Below are 21,256 nucleotides of genomic sequence, written 5' to 3'. Positions count from 1 at the left end.
GCGAGAAAAATTTTCTATGAATTTCAAGTTATATTGAAAAAGCTCACATTTTAATAATGTATTTGTCTTTGGAAAGACGTTGTTGAGAAACCATGAAACATTTTTAAACATTTGGGTTCCTGTCTACAGGACTCTAACTTAAAGTCTTGAAATTGATATATGTGCTTTAAGATTGCACCATTTTACAGTTATAATAGTCAAGATCCACAATATGCATGAATATGCATAGTGGCTTGTATCCTCAAGTAGAAAAATCTAGCCATAGTGTGTCATTTGGAACAGGTTTCACTAAGTACTAGCAGAAGTGCAATTCCAGTGAAAGTGCTGGACCCTTCTCTCAGGCATGTTATGCTTTTCAACTTGCCCCTATGGGAGAAAGAATACCAGAAGATATTTGCCCATGAGTAATACCTTATTAAACTATCATAATTTAAGGTGGCATATTTTTCTCTCAATTTGCATGCCTGACAGTCGACTTCCTAAATATTACATGCAAACTGAGCCACAGAAGAAAAATAGACCCACTGAAGTAGCATTAGGTCAGCTTTGTGGGATGCATTAGTGACCTATCTGAACAAAGGCAGGGGACTTAGGCACAGAAAATCACAATTTGGCCCTGGACCCTGGGAGGTGGCCCTATTGCTTTCCCAAAGTATTGCATGACTCATTATTAAACATGCCAAGGATAGACGAATTCCAGGCGAGGATAACATGCAATGATTGAACGGCAGTTAGGCAAGTCATATGAAGTTTGTCTTACTTGCTTTCCCTTAAGGAGCTCCCACATCATTTCTAACTGCTTTTTCATATTATGTGTCAAGTGCACAAAGCAATTGTATTAAGATAAAAATTGTTCTTTTTAAAGACAGGTGGTTAAATTAGTATAACCCTCAGATCATGTATCCTTTGCTAGATTGTACCATCTTTCAGTTAAAGAAAAAAAACGTATCCATAGCAACACTTTTGTTAAGGGAATGGGAACCAAACGGATATTCATCCAGAAACAAAACCAAATTAATTAAATATGTGTGATATTACTTGGGCCTACATGCAACTAGCAGCATGATTTAAGAAAAGAGGCTGTTATGAAACTTTTATAGCTTATATGCTCCATTTCTAGTAAGATGTTTCCACATCTTCTTTATTACCAGTATGTTTTTACACATGGCACTCCTGTCTTCTTTGTTTTTATCATAATGAGATCTTGTTCACATTCTCAAAGTCTTTACATTTTGTCTTTCACCTTAACCTCCAATGTTCTAGAATTATAGACCTACCCAGTGTATGGAACATATATAGATATTACACAGGACACAGAAAGTATATCATACACTTTGACATATTCCTTATGTTATGTATATTGATGAAGTATGGTCAAAGTGCAAAATATACTTGAACAGCCTTAGGTTTCAGATATTTAAGATGCCAACCATCTTTTCTTCATCCTCACATAATGCCTAATATGTCTTACAAAGAGCCTTTATTTATTGCTCTATATCAGTCATTAATGGTCATTTCATGAAGGACTTGGAAGGGAGGGGGCTAACCAGAAAGGCCACATTATCATGTCTTATTGTAGAGACCTTCTGTTGTGAGGTCAACTAAGGGAAGACCATCTTGATTTCTATAAGGCTGCCTCTGATAAAGTAGTTGTTTTAGTAAGTATGTCATATGACATGTACTACAAGCAAAAATCAGGAGATGAATTTTTTGTGTAGTTGGCAAATTGACTTAAGAGAAACAGCACCTTAACCAGGAAAGAGAATAACACTCGAAATGTATATAAGAAATACTCAAGTTAATAAAAAAAAAAAAGAACATGCCCTTTTCATCTTCTCACTAAATGACAAGTTTTGGGGAGACTACTTATTCTACATTCTTAGGTATCACTAGGGGAAGTACTGTAAATTAAATGAACAAAATGCAGTGTTCTAGGAGGAAAGATGCACAATTTTGTTACCATTTGTATTCACAACATTTCAAAGGAAAACTATTGAAACTCATAGGAATTGTTAGATTTGGGGAACCTTGGTACACATTTAGAAAAGGAAAGAAAGGCTTAAATTTTGGGACAAAGATTCCAAAATATTTGAAGAAATACATGGTTATTTATAAAGTTTCTATACATCATTCTTAGCCATACCAGGGAAGACTGTCAAGCCTGAGCACAGATAATTTTTTAAGTCACTTGCTCAAGACACATAGGAAAAAAATAGTCGTGGCCTAGCCTACATACATTTTGAAATATGGATGAGGGTTAAATACTAGTCATAACCTGGATTTATTAGAGTCTTTTGGGGTCAGGTTATCTTTTATATAGCACCAATTAACAAAACAACAACAAAAAAATCTGGAAGCATGCCCTGATTACAATGAAAGCTAGGCTTGGAAGCTCATAGGCCAGACACTGCAACATGAGGAGAAAAGCAGAAAAGCAGAGGCTCAGGAGTGTCTCATATGCAAACACTTTGTGCTGAAGGACTTGGAACGGAGGGAAGCTAACTTCAGATGTTACTGTCAGCCCTAGAGTTCCCCGTGAATATATCTGAACAACTGTTTCCTGTTCCATATCTGAAAGTCTACAAATGTGTTGCTGTCTTAAATGTCATTGCTGACAGTTTCAGTTGCATTCTTGTATATTTTCTCACTCTTGAGAAATTTTAAAAGGAACTTTCTAATGATGGGTTCTTTGTTATGATTTTCTCAGAAAGGCTTCATCACATCAGCCATGAAAAGAAATACAATTGACACCTGGACTAAGGAGCTTTTTCCAGAACCAAAGCTACTAACTACAGTGCTGTATTTCCTTGGGAATAGAAAAATCAAGTACTTGTGGTCGATTTCTACCCACCAGGACGTGGGTCTTACAATCAGGTTTCTTAAGAAAGGAGTACCAAAATCCTGCTCAGAGGTGTATGTAGATAATCACAGCAGAGTTTCAGATTCCCTACCAACAGGAGCCTGAAGCAAGATGGCGGCTTGTCCTGCCAATGGCACTTTCTGCATTTAGCCCCATCTCAGTAAATACCAATCTCAGCATTCTAGCTGCTTCAATCAAGAATCACGGAAGCTACCTTGGCCTTCTCTCTCCTTATGAGCTCTGCCCATGCTATTACTAAATCATACTATCATCAGAAACCTGTAAGTCCCCTGATCTCCAGTCCCAGCCCTGACCAATTTTTCCTCTCCATTCCTCCTTTCTTTCCTCTCCCCTTCCTTCCCTTTGTCCTTTCCTCTCCCCCAACCTTGCTTTCTTTCTTTCTGTTTTTTTTTATACCAGACTAGTATGGAGTTTGTGATCATGCTGGCTTCGTGTTTGCAGTGCTAAGATTACAGTGGAAGAGCAGCACACCTAGTGACTTCCCTGCCACCTCCTGCCCCTCCCCAGACTTTTAAAAAAATTTCACCTTGCCAACTGCTTTCTTCTAGGAGTGCCACTTAGCTAAAAATGTCAATTAGATGTCGTTCCTCAGCTCCAAATCATTTGTGCCATCCAGTTTTGACACATCAGGCATCTCAGCTCTTCTGGGGATTATGAAACTTACTGGGTGTGCAAAGAACACACCACACACACACACACACACACACACACACACACGCACGCACATGCATGCACACACACATGCACATGCATGCACACACACATACAACACACACGCACGCACACACGCACACAGGCACATGCATGTGTACAAGCACACTGGGACACAATAGTCATGCATTCTTAAGACCTGAGCATTTGCAGTTGCCACCTTTATTTGTTTTCTTCTAGCCAGGGCAGTTTCTCTAAATTTTTTTGTTTGCCCTAAACTAGCAAACTCTACTCCTCCATACTAACCTGTTACAGAGACAGAAGCCCTGCTTCCTTGTTTCCTTACCCATACCACTAGTACTTGCTATATCATTTATATTACCCCTGTCACTATGAGACTAATTTTATTTTATTTATTGGCTTATTCTTTTCTATCTCCTATTCACAAGGGCAGTTTATAATTTATGGGTATCTGCCTACATCACTAGTACCTAAAACAATGTCTGACACGTAGAAAATGCTCAATAATACTTATATATAGATTGAAGACTTATTCATTCTTATGTAAGAGAAGGTTTATTGTCACATTTTATTATTATGAGCTTAAGACCGGAGAGTTCCACAGACCTTTTTGCCCTCCCCCTTTTGACATGGTCTCCTTATGTAGTCCAGGCTATACTAGAACTCATGATTTTCCTGCTTTGTTTTAATCACAAGCCTAAGACTCCAAACTTCCTCCTCCTCTGCTACTTCCTCCTCCTCTGCTTCTTCCTCCACCTCCTCCTCTTTATTTTATTCCATTTCCTCTTTGTTTTCCAAGATAAGGTCTCACTTTATGTCACGGTGGCCTGGAACTCATGGCTACTTTCCTGACCTACCTTTAAAAGTGCTGAGGTTACAAGCATGAGCCACCATGCCAAGCCAAGTTTTCTTATAGGAGGGATTTGTCTCCATGTTAGCAATCATTGGACGTCCTGGGAGCAATGCAAATCTCTTAATGTAGAGCTGCAAGTCTTTATATACTGCTAATGAAATAGATAGCTAAACCACTTGTGAACCAATTAACAATGAGTAAGGACAAATCTCCAAAGCTGTGCTCTTAGCTGTGAACATGAATCACAAAGCTGTTTTCTATTGGGAATGCCATTTAGAAATTCTGAATGATAAAAAAAAAGTTTATTCACATTTCTTAAAACATAGCCACTAAAATTCGTATCCTCTCTTGACTAGCACAGGAAGGACGTCTTTTCCCTTTCAATTCAAGGAACATGAATTGTTTCTTTCTTCCTTAACAATAGCTGGATAATCACAGCCCACATTTGGTGAGCCATTTAAACTAAATAAAAATTACTAAAGTGCTTCAATTTGTTTTCAGTAAAATGGCAAAGTCCTCGTTTACTTTAACACAGTGTAAAGATGTTGGCATATAAATTGAGGTTGGAAATTTCAGAACCATGTCAGAATCTATGTGCTAAATCCTATCACTCTAATACAAAACATGGGGGATGAGGGATTTGGAACAAGTCATGGGTGCTCTGTGATTTAATTCCTCATTGTGAAAAGGCTTCTTCTCTGGGGTGACAGTGCCATTGCTAGAATGACCATAGACTCTAGAACCCAGTTTCCCAAGTATCAGCTGTACACGTTTGCATCTCTGTGGTAAGATAGTGCATACATAATTAGTCCATGATAGATAATAGATCTCTTTCATTCATAGTTTGCATTTGAATTCAGAATAAATATCTCCTGCTGTTTTTATTTTACAAAATAACACTTCTTTCTGGTGTTGATCTCCACATTTCAATTTCACCAGACCTGTTAGTACCTTACCTGGCATGTTAAGTAAGGTCATTTTGAAATCCCTTTACTGGGTTACATTAATATTTTCATGTTGAAGATGAGTTCATTTATGTGCCAAGTGAATGGTTTCTAAAGGTGAGCATAACAAAATTATCTCCCTCTCACAATTATAGTTCAGAAGAACTATCACAAGGGATTTTGATTCGCCTTAGATAATGGTACAAATAGGAATAAAATTGTTTTATCTCCTGTATGGTGCTACTTTATTCATATTAAAATAACTTCAAGTACCATTACTATTTATACAATTATATAAGAAGTAAAAAAAAGCCCTTCCTTTTGTAAATTAATACTTAAAAGAGAATGAGTTTTGCTTCATTTGATATAGTTCCTCAGGTATTTGGACCTCTGTGAATCCTATTGCAATTCTTCCAATGAAACAACTTAGCATGTTTATCTTGTGCCAGAGGTACAATACAAGGAAAGCTTATCACAGTATGTGTGGATTTTCACAAGTGCTTCCCAGCAGAGCAAAAGCTATCCAATTATAAATAAATGAGAGCAAATATTATTTTCTTGGCTATTGAATAAGAATGACAAGGGATCTGATGTGCCTAACAAAGAGAAGAGATACGTAAATCCTTATTCATAAGCACTTTATATCTTTATCTTCATTTTAAATCTAAGCATACACACGTTGAGTGAAACGGGAGAGGATATTTGCCAATTTTTCACAACACTGTCATCCTGACAATCTTTCTGTACATCTGAGAAGTAGCAATTTAAATATAAACACTCAGTTTTCTTAAGAAAGGAGTGCAAAAATCCTGTTGAAAGCTTCTCAGTAAAAATTTATGTGTAGCTCCTTATGTCCACATGATTAAAAAGAAAGCATGTTGATTTACTTAATTCTAATATAGACACAAAGAAGAGATCTGATGCATAAAAGTTAATTTTTTGAGACAGGGTTTATGTAACTCTCGCTGGCCTGGAATTTGCTATGTAGATGTCATGGAGATTTTTCTGACTCTGCTTCCAAAGTACTGGGACTAAAGGTATGCACTATCATGCCTTGCTAAAAGTGAATTTTTAAAATCTTCATTGATTATTAAAAAAAATAGACACCATTAGGCAGTCTTAGTCAGTGTGTTAGTGCTGTGAAGAGACACCATTAACACAGCAACTCTTGTAAAGAAAAACATTTAATTGGGACTTGCTTACAGTTTCATAGTTGTGCTGCATTATCACAATGGCAGGGAGCATAGCAGGATACAGAGAGACATGGTGCTAGGGAAGGAACTGATAATTTTGCATCTGGATCCATAGGCTTCAGGAAGTGAGACACACTGGGCCTGGCTTGGGCTTTTGAAACCTCAAAGGCCATCTCTAGTTATACACTTCCTCCAACTAGGCCACATCTACTCCACACTTAGTTCAACAAGGCCATACCTCCTATGCTTTCAAATAGTGCCACTCCTTAAGCATCTAAGTATAGGAACCTGTGGGGGCCATTCTTATTCAAACCACCACAACATATTAAAGGTTTTAGGAACTATTCTTCTTAAGATATAAAGTGAAAAAAAATAAGGATAAGAAGTAAAATGGATATAATATGGACAAGATTAGCCAGCTATTTCTAACCACACTTAAACTTACAACAGAAACACAGGATTTACATAGAAAAAGATGGCAATTATGTGTAAAATAAAAAGGGGTTGATTAGTCTAACTAATTATTAAGGTATTTGGGTTATAGAATCTTCACTCCTAGAGAGCAGTTAGAAAGGATGTCTAAAAGAGTCTGGATTAGAGCTAATGTATGGATCTCTGGGTGCACACAATGAATCAATCATAAATCTTGAGCAAACTAAAGATGTAGTAAGAGAAACAGGAATTGCCAATCAGTTCATCTAAGCATGAGGTGGTGGCATTATATTGGGGGTTGATAGAGGCCATTAGGCTGAACCACTGGCCAGATAATTGTGAAACATTACCAGTTTAAAGAACATCAATTCAAGGGCAAGAAACTGATTTAATAATTACCCAGTGTCCTTGTATGAACTGATTTAATTTTAATCAAAATAACACATGTTTGGGTGCAGGCGTATTGAACTGAAAACTCATAATGAAAAAAGAATCCTTGACTCCCCCCCCCATTCCATGCTAAGGAATTCATTTTCAACTGGGAAATATTTCATTTGCTATGTACTTCCAAATTTCACATAATATTGCTTTACTGCTATCTATTGACTTATGAATTTTAGACATTATCTGCTATTGTGTATACAAGCAAAAAATGAATCCTGTGTTCAGCCTCTAGTACCAAAAATGAAGGAAGAAATGACTGAAGGAAAGAAGAGAGAATGGAAAACTGGAAAGAAGGGAGAATGTATGAAGGGAGAAGAAGAAGGGAAAGAAGAGCAAAAGGAGGAAAAATTGGACCCTTGGGTCTTACATGGCAGCCAGCTTAGCCCACTTGGTATAGAGCAGGGCAGTGAGAAATGGTGTCTCATAAAATGTACATTGGTGTATGGTGTGGAAAATACAGCATAGTTGGTCTCTGGCCTCTGCATGTACATATGTACATGAGCACACATTCATATGGACAGAACAAGAGGAAGAAAGAAGGAGAAAAGAAAATCTGAGAAAAATAGGTTTAGTGCCCATATCTGACTCCAACAGTCAAGATGTTGAGAGGCAGGAAGTGGCAAATTCACAGTGAGGCTGGATTAGCAAGACCTTGAAATATCTTGTCTCAGGAAACCACCAAACCAATGAGAGAAAGATGGATACTAAGTTAAATAATACAGTCTCTGCTCCTATATATCAGAGTTCACTGTCAAGTTAAATAGATTTCTGACTATGCTTTTTCATTGTTTTTGGCTTTTTGGAGTTATTAATAACCTCAGATTTTACTTACATTAATAAGTATCTGTTTGTCCTCACAGGTAATCTGTCAGTGACATTGTTTATTTTACAACGTCCTCTCTGTCTCTTCCTCCTATATTTCTCTTATTTAATTTTATAGTGATTTTTCTGTTTTCTCAGTTTCAATGACTTCTTTTCTTGTTTAATTCCCTCATTTTGTTAAACACATTTTTTGACTGATTTCCAAAGAGAATATTAGGGATGTAAAGTTTTTGAGAGCTGGTTTGAAAATAATTCCATTCTCTCCTGACATTTGATTGATAGTATAACTTGGTGTGGAATTGTCATAAATCACTTAGTCTCATATTTTTTGTGTTTTTTACCTTGCAATTGGAAAGAATATAATAAATCTATGAGAACATTGTCTTATGCATAAAGGAGAGCATAGTACTTGTAACTATTTCATGGATATTTATTCTATAATTGACCATACGCTCTCTGTGCTTCTTGTTATAAGGAACATATAAATATTTGTGTAGGAGCCTTGTGATGGTTTGTCTTTGTCATTTTGGCTAGCCATGGTACTCAATTAATCTTAGCTTAACCTGCAGCTGTTTCGTGGATGTTAAGATTTATAGTCAGTTGACATTATGTGAAGGAGATTATATTTGATAATAAGAGTGAGCCCATACAGTATAAGAGTGATCCCATACAGTAATTTAAAGTCCTTAATACAAAGGTGAGGTTTCCCTGAAAAAGGAAAAAAAAACCTTCCTCAATGTGCTACAGGGTTAGCCTCTGCCAAATGACCTATGGGTATTAGGACTATGTGTCTCTGCAGTCATACAAAACTGAAAAAAAAGTCTCTATATAGGAAATACATACGCATTTTTTATTCTCTTTCTCTGAAGAGTTCTGATTGACATAATCCTCAAGGGCCTCAGGATCTATGGAGGGAATTTAGCCAAGTAAAAACAACTTTTAAGTAATTTTCCTCTTAAAATTTTGTTCTGAAATCATAGTAAAAGTGTAGCAGAATTCCTTTTGGGGTGCAGAGGAAGATTTGGCCTAAGTGGAGATAGCACTTTAATTGTTAATGGACAGAAATGCTGTGAGACTAGGTGGGAGAGAGAAAGAACCTTTGTAGGTGGTTGCAATGTAATGCACCTAAAGCCACAGAGTTCAGGAGACTGGGGCAATGGAAGCCTCTGAGGCCAGATGTTTGAGACTAGGTTACACAGCACAGCCAATGCCTGTCTCAAGACAAAGAACAAAACAAAGCAATCAAAATCCATCTCTAAATTCAAAGCATGAATGGCTTAACAATTTTTTTAAATGAAAAGAATAAAAAATCAGCTGTATTTAATCAGTTAGCTCAGAAACTGGTAAGGTCTCTCTACCTCTTAAATGCATAGAATTATTAAGTTTTAAGCCATAATTAAACTTGAAGCCCAGGATTGTGGCATACATATGTAATGTCAGCATTCAGGAGGCACACATACTAAACAAATGTTTAAACAAATTGAAGGGAAATAAGGTGAAATATTTTCATGCTTAATTTCCAAGTGATGAAACATCAAGCTTATTTTATTTCAAATCCTGACAAGTGATTAGTTGGGTGTTTCTTGCCTGAAAGTCTCTCTATACTTGAGCCTGTTTTCCTTCTAGATCCAAATTGCTTCCCTTTTTTTTTCTACCTAAACATAGTCATCCAACACAACGTACATGCAGAGCTCAGATATATCTAGGGCAGTGGTAGATGTAGACTATCTCAACGTGAATCGGAACCCATTGGCAGTGGGATAAAATGTGGATTCCTAGCAACGTTGGTTGGCACACCTACCCAATCAGTTTCTCTTGGACCAAGGGCCTGAGTATTCACATGTTGAACTCAGAATTGATTTTAACAAACATTGGTTTTGATCCCTAGAGGATATCCAGTGACATCTTTATATCTTATTAATCAGTTATGGACATTTAGTGGGCAAAGGGTATGATGTTGCTAAATATTTGACAACACACTGAACAGCTAGTGCCAAGATTAGGAATTATTTGTCTCCAGATGCCAATAATTTCAAAGTTTAGAAGCCTTAATCTACCCAACCTTGTTCAGCCCAACCCATGATCCTAAGTATGCACATGGCCAAAGGTGACTATGAATACTGTACAACACAAAATTATAAACAGATTTAAAACATTATGACTCTCTCTGTGCATGTGTACGTGTGTACGTGTGAGTGTGTGTGTGTGTGTGTGTGAATGTGTATGTGTGTGTGTGTGTGTGTGTGTGTGTGTGTGTGAGAGAGAGAGAGAGAGAGAGAGAGAGAGAGAGAGAGAGAGAGACCCTGATGCGGGATCACCATGTGGAAAGGCTAAACAAACTTGGGTCTAGGCCATAGTGAATGCCTCTGAAGAACAAACAAATGGATAGAGGGCAGCTGGTGTGATTAGGGGGACTCTAACACTTCTCAGTGGAGAGCTGAGACAAAGCTATGGACTCCCAGGTGCTTGTGCCCTGCTGCCAAAATTTCAGAACTCAGCCAAGCTCACACATATTGAACTATACCTCCAGCACTCTAAATCATTGTTTCTCTTTTTATTTACTGATAGTGCACAACTGCAAACATGGATTGGATCATCCTCACACTGTGGTTACTTGTTTTGGAAAAAATCATACTGTGGGCTCTACAAACAGTGATCTTTACTCAGTTTCCAAGGTTTCTTGAATCCAAGAATTAGATTTGCATAGGAAATAGAGTCAAGAAGGCTTGAAAGTGTTACATTTTTTGGGGGGAGCTCAGAAAGAAAACGGCATTTTCCTTCACTTGGGCTTGAACTTTCCAAGAAGTCAGCTAGTTTTACCTTTCTTGTCCCTATTAGCAACTACAGTTAGAGGAAGATACACTTATTAGAAAACCTTTTCTTAACCAAATTTCTGCATTTATTGTTCTAATTAGCAAATGCTTTATCTGAAATTGTGCCTTCAGTCACCAGAGATGAAGATTTTTCACATCCTGTATTTCAAAATATTTGTGTGCACAGTCCCATTAACATTTGCTTTTCAGAGGTTGGATGTAGAGTTTACATGAAGATAGGTAACATTGTGTGTCTTGTTTGCTTGTTTCAGTTAAAGTGATACTTACAGCAGTGTGGTTTTCCCTCCACTGTTTTTTACAAAATTAGGTATCTAGAGCAAGATACACTTAAAAAAATCCTTGAGTCCTGAGGGTTGAGGTTTTCTCGCTGAAATAATTCTGCACCTTTAAAATTCTTTAGTGCTTTTAAGGGGGCTCTTAAAGTGCAAGGATTTAGGGCCCGGAGCTAGTTAAGCTTTGAGCAGACGCAGTCTGTTAGACAAGAATAGAACTCATCCTTTACTTTGGGAGCTCTGACATTACATCCAGCTGCTTCCAGTCATTTGACTCCTGAAAGCTGCCCTAATCCCGGTAAAGGCAGCCTTTCCTGCACTCAGGTCCACCCCCTACTCCTGATTGGCGAGGCTCGCCGCGACCGGAGCCCGCCGCCTACGACGTCCCTGTGAACTGATTTGAAATAAGAGCCAGGCGGTCCTCGCTAGCCTGCGCCCGACTTTTCATAGGCTGGAAAAGGAAAGGTTGAGAAACTTGACATTGTCTTGGGTAGAGTGCGTATAGAAGCAGATCAAAGAATAAAAAGGGAGGGGAACGAAAAACGTGCTCTTTGCTGCCTGTGGATTCCACCGAGTTGCTTTTGTCTTGTGGGCTTTTCTGCCGGCTTTGGTGTCTGTGCTTGGAAGCCTGCGGGTGCGCTTCCGAGCAGCTTGCTCCCTGCCGGATGGGTCATGGAATTCTAAACATGAGTCAGGTAAGCTTGAGGGTTGTGATTGTCGCTGTGCTGGCGCCAGCCACAGAAAGAGGGATTTAGCTTGGGACTCCTGCGACCTGTTACTCCCGAGAGCGTGCGGGGTGATCAAATGCCGGGTGCCAGTAGATCCATTAGGTGGAAGGAGGGGACTGCGTTTTCTTCCTAAGGCTACCTTAGAAAGTACATCACCTGCCGTCACCCAACTGCCTCGTGTTTACTACCGGTGCCAGCTTTTGCTTCTAAGAGTGATTGCTGATGTCAGGCAGTCTTTGTAAAAGGTTCAAAGCGGTTTGTGGAATATGCAAATCAATCCCAGTTTGCGGGCCTCTGGAATGTATTGTGCTGGATTCATCTCAAGCTTTTAGCCTCTACCCTATTGTGCTTCAAGTTAAAATAAAGACAACTGAGTAGCCTGACAAAGAAGTACACTAGCACTCTTATCCTATTTTGCTTTCACATTCTGAGTGAGCACTTTAGTGTGTGTGTGTGTGTGTGTGTGTGTGTGTGTGCGCGCGCGCGCGCGCGCGCGCCTGGCTGAGAAGACGAAACCAGTCTGGATGGAACAAGCAGCACTTCCAGTGGAGGCAGGCGTAGGGGGAGGGGGGTGTTACAGACTTTAAAAAAAAAAGTTCTAGCATTTTCTAGACCTAAGAACACAGTCTCGGCAGAAATGAACAGAGAAAGGGTTTGTGGGTTACTTAAGTGGGTTTCTGTAAAGAATTCTAAGCCAGCAGCTTCTTCCGTTGCTCTAGGGCATGGGGTTAAAATTCCTTATCAACTTAGGTAGAACTTTATGAGGTTTACAGCTTTGCTGTTGAGAAAGAAGAGAAAAGGAAAGAATGGATTAGAAAACCTAGAAGGGGGTAAAATTTACAACTCTATCACAGTTGTGGTAAAAAAAAAAAAGAAAACTTACGTCAATATTTTAATGCCAAGATCGATACTCATAAGGGGAAGACAAGACTACAAACGTCTTTCAGTGACTGGGAAAGGCAGAGATCACAGGGGAGGAATGCTAGCTACTCTTGCCAGAGCTGAGTAACTCCGGGTGGGAAACCGAGCATCTGTTTTGCCACCGGAAAACCTCTTCCCATTTTTCTTCCAATTGGATTGAATGTGCCCCACCCGAGTGTTCACTTTAGGCGAAAGTAAACCTTCCCATTAGTGGTTGGGCCAAAGGGTTTACAACTTTCTGTTCCACTGCTGCAGTTTCCCAAGGTAAAGCAGAGGCCCCACCAGAAAGGTCAGGAGTAAAGACCTTCAAATTTCTTGTTCCCTAACTTGCTCTTATGGAACCATGCTTGGCAAATTGCAGCGAGTACAGAAAAGCACATGAAAGATTGTGTGCTTTCAGCAAATTGCATCTGCCTAGCTGGAGAGTGGTGCAGAGGCGGGCTTCTCTAAGTTTTTCGAGCTTATAGACCAACCTCATTCTTTGAATTTCTAGCAACCACATTAAGATAGACAAAGGGTGCAAGAAGGCTTACTGGATAGGAGCAAGGAAAAGAATAGGTACACGATAATATTTTTTATAAAGGTCCTAAGCCTGAACAAAGAAGTTATTTGATGCTGTGTGTAGCCACCTGTCTTGTCCTCGGTGATGTATGAACTCACTTTTTAAAATCTTTGTGCCCACACAGTTCCTTTGGAATGGGGTGACACTCCCTCTGTCTGATGCCTAAGGCAGGCTTGTCCAGAGCTTGAGATGATTTTTCCCATGTGTAACTGTGGTAGTTGTATGAAGTTGGAAAACAGCCCAGTGTTGAAGTTTGAAGTGTACAAGTAGGCATGTAGTAACTCTTTAGTTATTTAATGAATGGCCAGCTTTTCATCCCACATCTCTGGATACATATATAACATTGTTCTTTTTCCTACGGTACTGGAAAAGAGGGAGGGACTGGGGGAGGGGATGCAAGAGTAGAGCATCATTGTTCATATAAGAAACCAGGAATGAGATGGTAGCATGACTGCATGGAGGAGTCCCAGATTTGTTCTTGTTTCTCATGGTGGGGGAGGGGGAGAAACCTTACTGTTTCACTGAGGCAGAGGAATAACATCCACCAACCAATTTGTCATCTTAGGCCCAGCAGCCCCTGGCTGTATTTTCAGGGTTAGCTATCAAACCAACCCATGTGTCATCAGCTCAGCAAAGAAACTCAATCTTTTTGCTTGGTAAGTGATCTGTCCCTAGGGCTGTGCAAATGCCGAACAGTGGGGTGGCAGGCCAGAACAGATCCCTACCACTAACTAGTTAGAAATTCTCCATAGCCAAAAATTGCCAACAGAATTAGAAGGGTGCATGTTTGTAAGATTCAGAAAGTTTGAGCTTTTACCAGGTTGTCAGCAGAAGAACATGCAGTTCAAAATCCCTGTAGAGGAAATGCCACAAACAAACAAACAAACAAGCATAAACCTGAATTGAGTTCATCAAGAAGTAATTTTAAATCGTGCCAACCTCTCTTTGCACTTTGATCATAAATAGAAAACTTTTCAGAATCTTTTTTGAGAAGGAATTTGCTACATTCCCAGGCAAAAGGAAAGGCATGGCCACCTGTTATAGAAGTTCAGCCAAAAACAACAGGTTTGCTTATGGCATTCCCACAACTGCAAATATCCTCCCTAAATAGCAAGTCACATTCATTGTCCCACTACAGACTAAGAACAAATATTTCGTTCTCAAGTTGGAAAAAACATAGAATCTCCAGACAAAATTCCCTACCAGACATATTTTGGGTTTTTAGCATCCCAATAACTTTAGAAAAACACGCTAAGAAGCTGAGATGACTTTTCTTTTAGACTCCAGGTCTCCCAGCTGCTATGTTTTGTGAGACTAAGATGCTGCTGATGCAAGGAAACTGTGACTCAGTTTGATCAGCCCATTTTGCATTCTTTAAATTGGAGTTAAAATGCCCAAGGACATCTGGCTTAATAATGAAAGTCTTGGTAGTAATCTTTCCTCAGAGGATTAGAAAGTCCTTTACAAACATCATCTATTTATTCTCAACCACATCTCCACGGAGAGAATGAAGGGCAACTTGATCCTCATCGAACAAATGCTGAAGTGAAACAAAAAAGAAAAAAAAAGAAAGAAAAAGAAAAGAAAACAAAAAGAAATAAAGAGATGAGAAGAAAAGAAAAGGTTAAAAATAATGAGAACAGCAAGTTAGAGGCTAGTCTCAAATTCACCCACCCAGAAAGACTACCTGTGTAGGCTTAGGCCCCCAAAAGGCATTCTGGAGATGAAAACAGCCTCTCCACCGATGTTCCTTTTCTTCTTGTTCTGTTACCAGCATACAGTGTCTCAAGTATGCAGTATAGCTTCATTCCTTTGAAAATGAAGCCTTGAAAAGTATAAAAGACAGGACCTTTCTAATCTCCTTTGTCCCAACATTGAGATCAGGCAGTTTTATGGCACTTAATAGGAAGATGATCTAACTGGGATTTTAAATGTGTATCTGAGAAATGGTTCCCTTTTAACAGACATTTTAAGTTTTTGTATATGCTTTAGAGAGTTTGATGTCTTTGGCATATGTTAAAATTTTATTTCTCTTTCTACTGCCCCTCTTTCAGGAAATGTTATCATTTTAGGGCTTTTCTACTAAAAGATATTTGTTGGTCGTTTCAAAGTAATTTTGAGTTGGCTTTTCCTTCGTGTTCAGTGTGACTCATATTCTGAGTTTGTCTGGCTGTGGACCGCATAGGCTTCAAACAAATCTGTTAATTGGTAGTTGTATGCTATCCACAGACATTCCTGCAAGTTTTAAGGCTAACTGTGCTTGTGGATGTCTCCTGGCTTTGATCCCTTGTATGGTAAATAGACATCCAAGGTAGTTATGGAAACCTGGACTTTGAATTGTTGAGGGGGATGGGGGAGTATTTGGTCAAAGAGTAATTTGTTTGATTAAGAAAAGATGGGCCAAATCAGGATTTTTTTTGTCCACATGATTTGAGAATCCCAATTGTTCCAAATCACTTGGAGTTCTCTAGATAAGAAAAAAAAATATATGACTGAACACATCAGAATAGTTGTTAAATGTAATTTAAATTCTTCTTAATCAACTGTTTGCTATGCTCCCAGAGCAAATTGTAAAATGAAAGAGAAGTCCAACGTATGTCAATGATGTCAATATCTCTGTTGTGCTTAGAATCTGTGTGGTGTCAGTTTTAGAACTCCAGGCTCTAAAAGAAATACCAGGATCTGGCTGGGAGTGTGTATTTCATTTGTCTACCTGCAGGGGTCAGACTTGAAGTTTCCATGATGAAAGTCCAGGCCTTGGACACCACTGCAGGCATCCCCAAGCAAAGCCAGAGAGATTACTCTGCTTCTATGGAATAATTAGTTACCAATTCTTTAACCTTGTGACTAAATCTGCTATGAAAACCAGTTCATTCAAGGAAGAGAATATAAAATACACTTCGAATACAGCAAGGGTAATACAGCCAGGTCAAACTGGAACCTAATCTCTGTGTGGCTATGCGGAAGTTTATGAGGAAGATTTTTGGCTCTTTATCAGCTCCTTTCATCTGACACCAAACTGATCTTACCGGTTTTGTTTTAGGTTCTTTCCTGAGTCTTGTTAAGTGGCCTGGTGAGGACACAATAGTAGATGCTCGTCAGAATTAAAGACTTCTTTTTCCCTTAGATGAAGATATTCTTTGACATAACATTAAGACCTTTAATGTCTTCCAGTAAGTGGTATTAAGGAAGTAAAAAGTTGTAGTACCCAGACACATAAATATCTAGAGGGAAATTTATTAAAAAGAATTGAAAACTTAAATCTTGAAAACATATCTCCTTTGTGCAAAAAAAAAAATAAATAAAAAAGCAGGTTCTGAGTTAGAAAAGCAAAAGCAGCAAGTGGTCCTGATTGTAGCATGTGACTGTTAATGGTTCCATATTCAGTCAACTGTGTATGATAAATAAAATATTAAGGCTCCCCATCTCATCATTCAGCATTTATTGAGCACTTCCAGAATTAATCTACTTAGTTCATTCAGAAGAAGTCAGTGAGTGAATTTTGTATTTCAGATGGCTTTTGGGTTCTCAGCATAATTTGATAAAATCCTTGCCCTCAAAGAACTTCCAATCTACAATACAGGTTTTATACCAATAGTATAATATAGGTTATTACATGAGAAGAATGGCTGCTTGCTTGTTCTTCCCTATGGTTATTTGTAAGGATGAAAATCCATTTAAAAACCAATGATATCCTAAGCTTTACGGAACTTAAAGGAGCTAAGAAATGATCTGTATTTAGTTAATTTTTATCTCCATGTTCATTTGGAGACATTTATGATTTCTTCTTTAAAATTAATTTATCAGAGAAAAATACCTCATACAGAGCCCCAACATTATAAATGCTTTATATTCCACTTTTATTGAATATTAAGGTATATTTTTAGTTACTTTAAGTTTATTTAGCATATAAGTGTATTCTTTGCATTGTAGCCTTATTTTTAATTGATTTTTAGTAAGCATGCAATATAATGGGTTTCACTGATATTTCGTGTGTATCATGTTTTTTAATCTTTAACTGATGCATGAAATATAAAAATTGTACGTACTAATGAGGTCCATGTGATGTTTCAGTGCATCCATATCTTGTATAAATAAGTTAAATGTATCTGTCTCTTCAAATTATCAACTCTTAAGGGCAAAAACATTTTGAAATCCTTTCTTCTAACCCTTTGAGATGCACAATTATACAAATATTATCTAGACTCACCCAAACTTTTGTCTCCTGTCTAAGTTTGTTTTTTGAGTTTCTTGTTTGAAACTACAAAATTTTGAAGTGAGTAATTATGGGGTGGACATTCTGAAACACTATTTTTGAAGAGTTTGTGGACAAGGCTTAGCCAGAAAAATGTTTGCCTTGCAAACATGAGCAAAGGAGTTTGATACCCAGAAACCATATAAAAATGCTAGGAGGAGTAGTGCACTGTGTTCCTAGCAATGAGTAAGAGGAAACAGGAGGTCACTGTGGCACACTGGCAAATCAGTCTACCAGAATTAGTGCTGCAAGCCAATAAAAGACTGTCTCAAAGGAGGAAGAAGACAGTAAAAATTGCAACATGTATAAAAAGGTGCTCGCAAGGCCCCACCCTTAGCTGAGGAACTGTTTGTCTATTGATGGCTGCTGTGGCAAGGAGTTAATTTTCTTGGAGTGTGGCCACTGGGAGTAGCTTATGTTCCAGAGAGTAGCCTCGCATCCAGATGCACATGGGTAGCACTAATAGAACACACTGGGATTAGTTTTCTTTTCTCTCTCTCTCTCTCTCTGTGTCTCTACCTCTCTCTCTCTCTCTCTCTCTCTCTCTCTCTCTCTCTCTCTCTCTCTCTCTCCCTCTCTCTCTCTCTCTCTATATATATATATATATGATATAGATATATAGATATAGACATAAATATAGATATATAGATAAATAAAATAAAAATGTTATTTTAAAAAGCAGCTGGATGATATTCCTGAGGGTATCCATGCCCTCTCCACTCTCTCTCTCTCTCTCTCTCTCTCTCTCTCTCTCTCTCTCACACACACACACACACACACACACACACACACCCTATTCACTATTTTGAAAACTAGTTAATCTGACTGATTTGAGATCAAGTTCCCAGTTTTATGAACGTGCTACTATGTTATAAAAGATGGACATACAGGAGAATTACCATACTTGTTCATTCCAGACCAGTTTTAGCAATACTTGAAATAGAAAAAGTTTACACTAGTTTTTTTTTTCATTTTCTCTCACTTCTGATATTCTGGTCCCTCCAAGGTATCTCCCCACCTGACCTAATTTGATATGCAGTGAATCTGTAATTGCCTATCTGTTATCCTTTTCTTGCCTCCCCTTCCTTGTGCACATACCACATCTCTATTTCTTTGAACAGTGCTCTTTGGGGCATGTTGGGAAAGAATTCATATAGATAAGATAAAACTGTCATAGCCTTTCAATCCTTAGAATTAATCCTTAATTGGGGAAATTGAAACAATGAAGAATTTCAAACAGTAGAGCTCAGAGCTACAAAACACATGACTACCCTGTCAGGAGACAATATTTGGGGACAGATCTTGCCTTGTCAGGCAGGATTTGTGGCATGCCTACCTTATATTTTAGACCTATTCACTAGTCCTTTCTCAGCATCTTCCCTGCACTTCTGGACTCAGTAGAGCCTTTATGCTTGACAGCCAGAGAACCACAGGGAAGTGACAATGAAGCAATGATGGTATGTGTGTATTCAGGTTGTTTATGAGGACTTTCTTTGTGCGCAGAGAAGTATCTATTTGGATTAGAATAAACGGGAGAAAATGCCTGTGGCTCTTTCTTATACATATTCATGTTTGAGATAGTCTATTTCCAGTTAATTATAGCTCTGCTTATCTTGGGACTGAGTTACTTTTGAGCAAGAGTCACATCTAAGTATCCTTGAATTCTCAGATCCAAATACTGGGACTGAAACCCAGAGTTATCAAGTGTTTTATGGGAACATGCAAGGTAAATCTTAGCAGGATGATGGGAAACATAAAGATCAGAGCGGCTCTGGAGATGAAAGAATGGTTGAGTGGTCAGTGATATAGTAAAGAGTAATTGATGAGGATCAGAAAAATTAAAGTATTTTGTGGTTGCTTAGCCATTCAGTTGTATTCTGCCAAAGACCCAACCCAGAGCCTACCAAGCACTTTATCTTGATGGTAGAAATAATTCTGGTGTGGGAATTGCCTTTAACAGATCAAAGCCGAAATTGCCAAGATAGGATCTGCTAAGCTTGTTCTCACTGAGGCTAACTTGAGGTTTTAGGTCATAGCCAAATGTATAGTTAGTTTATTTTGCCAGGCAAATGGCAAGTCATGTTTATTTAAGCAACAAAGTAAGTTTTTTTCTCCTTCTTTCTTTCTTTCTTTCTCTCTTTCTTCCTTCCTTTCTCTCTTTCTTTCTTTCTTTCTTTCTTTCTTCCTTCTTTCCTTCCTTCCTTCCTTCATTTTTTTTATTTCTTTCCTTTTTGGAGGGGGATGGGAGTGGGGATGGGAGTGGGGACAAAATCTCTCTACATGGCCTTGTCTATCCTAAAATGTACTATGTAGGCCAGGCTAGCCTCATACTCACAGTGATCCACCTGCCTCTGCCTTCTGAGTGCTGGGATTAAAGGCATGTACACCATGCCTACCTCAGAGAGCGTCTTTTTAAAGGCCAAGGTTTTCTACTGTGTCCTGGTTGTGCTTGTATTCAGTAGAGTGACATTCAAGAGGAAGAGCTCACTTCCCAGTGAGCTGCACTGTATGAAAGTTCTGGTTAAAATTATGGAATTGAAATTTCACATCTATTTGGTGATTTATAGAGACAACAGCCCTCACACATTTTCAGAGTATACTTAGTAGAGCCTGTTTCCTATCACATGTCAAATTTTAGAGTGCTGTTACAGTTGGATATATTTTCCATGTTATCTTTTTGAGTAGGAAGAAAAAAATGTGGACAAATGAGATTTTCTTTTTCTGACTTAGTATTAACTAGATGAGTCACCACATAAAGCAATAAAGAGACGGAAGTAATAGAAATTTGTATATTTATATAAAATCAAGTATACAGGAAATACATTAGAGATACAAACAGAAAGTGGTAGTTAGGTTTGGGCAAGTGATGCATACTTTTAGTTTTGGCAGTCAGGGGGCTGAGACACAAAGACTAAGAGCTTGAAGGAAGATTTGGCTTCATAGAGAGCCTCCATCTTTTGAAAACAAAATTAGGTACGAGAAATAAATTACTAGTCAAATGTTTGTTCTTTTATGTTAAAACAAACAGTAATTTTTGTTTTCTAGGTATTTAAATACATAGTTGTGTCTTGCCTAGAGCTCATTATTCTGCCTCAAACCAAAAAGTGTCAGGGTTACAGGTGTATACCATCACTCCAAGGTTTATAGGTTGAAAGTTTAGCATACAGTTCAGAATGGCTCACATCTGTAAACTCAACAGTCAGGAGGTCATGGCAGAAGAATGGTTACAAGCTTCTTGTCACCCTGGGATTTACAGTGAGTTCAAGAGAAACTTGGCTGACAGAGTTAACAGCATATCTCAGCACTACCAGCGCTGCCACCAGCACTAGCTCCAGTGACACAGTTTAGCTCAAGAAGCACTTTAGTCACACCCAGGAGGGAGTTTACACCTAGAACTTGAAAATTATGCTTCCCAATTTTGTTCTCTCTGTGTCCATTCCACT

At 38.4% G+C, this 21,256-nt stretch overlaps 1 protein-coding gene across 6 annotated transcripts in view; it reads left to right on the top strand.

Annotated features, from left to right (window-relative positions):
* The window catches only part of Mid1 (midline 1), a 381,084-nt gene that overhangs the window by 198,721 nt on the left and 161,107 nt on the right, over positions 1-21,256 (top strand). For 2 of the 6 annotated variants that reach the window (NM_001431609.1, NM_001431605.1), the window contains 1 exon segment: positions 11,780-12,042. The gene's annotated coding sequence lies outside the window, so the exon portion shown is untranslated. 6 annotated transcript variants of the gene reach the window in all.

This window comes from Rattus norvegicus, chromosome X (genome assembly GCF_021556685.1).
Source record: "Rattus norvegicus strain SHRSP/BbbUtx chromosome X, alternate assembly SHRSP_T2T, whole genome shotgun sequence".
NCBI lineage: Eukaryota > Metazoa > Chordata > Mammalia > Rodentia > Muridae > Rattus > Rattus norvegicus.
Note: the sequence above shows the minus strand (reverse complement) of the source record. Positions and strands in the feature narration are given on the sequence as shown.